Source organism: Pyxicephalus adspersus, chromosome 1 (assembly GCF_032062135.1).
Source record: "Pyxicephalus adspersus chromosome 1, UCB_Pads_2.0, whole genome shotgun sequence".
Taxonomy (NCBI): domain Eukaryota; kingdom Metazoa; phylum Chordata; class Amphibia; order Anura; family Pyxicephalidae; genus Pyxicephalus; species Pyxicephalus adspersus.
This window is the reverse complement of record NC_092858.1, coordinates 33470589-33471681: the sequence shown is the minus strand read 5'-3', so window position 1 is coordinate 33471681 and position 1093 is coordinate 33470589.

Here is a 1093-nt window from a genome sequence, read left to right as displayed (position 1 = left end):
GAGAGATGATAAGAGCATGTACAAGGAGTTTGGTGGTCTCTAGGAACAGGTAGGGGTGGATTTTAGAAATGTTGCACAGGTCAATAGGCTTTCCCCTAAAATTGGCCTTAGACTGTACTAATTTGTAACATTTCTAATCAAGGGTTTAGCTTTTATCCCATGTAAAATAGGTGTTTTATTCTTTGCCTGTTATTTTCCGAGTTGATTCCGAGTGATGTCAACACCTCTGATTGACAGCCTACTAATGTAAGCCACCTTGGTATAAAGCATTGTTTCCCACCCTGGCACAGAAGATGTTCCCAGACACATTGCACACCATCTTTGTACCAGATATATGTGCTGACTGGTCCTCTTACAGGAAAAAAAATTGGATTTTGTCTACAGTTGCCAGCTAAGGTCTGGTCACTTGTGTGATTCTGATCCAGTCCTTGTATTATAGCTACATTTGGTGGTTTTGTAATAGCACATTCATTTCTATCTGTTGTTTTAAAGGAAACTGTTTGCAGATTATATATCAGTATTAGTCTAGGCAAAATGAAATATAACATAATGCTCAGGTAATTTAATTATATATAATAAATGGATGAATATATATATTTTTAATATATATATTCATTTTATAACATCTTCATTTGTTGGTAATAAAAGTCACCTCACTGTTAAATTTGAAGTGGCTAGAATCTTTCCTAGAAATGAATAGCCAATTTGAGCTTACTTGGAAACAAAGGTCAAAACTGACACACTATACTGGGTCATAAGTGTATGTAACTGGAGTAATAAAGAGGAAGTCATGCAATAAACAATACTAGCAATGCCAACTGGCCACATATCTCCGCTATTTAAATTCAGAGAACTAAACTTCAGCTTTTTATGTGAACAAAATACTTAGCATTTAACCACCAGATCCACATGCAAAAAACTGAATTTTAGGATTGAAGCTCAGCAGCACCAACTGCAATTGAATATATGTAAACAGAATAATTTACCAACATGAATAAACAGCAGCATGGGGACTACAGAGCGAAGGGGAGTTTTTGCTAAAAAAAAGTTAGACTTACATGAAAATTAGCTATAACTCTACAAAGGTTGGAGA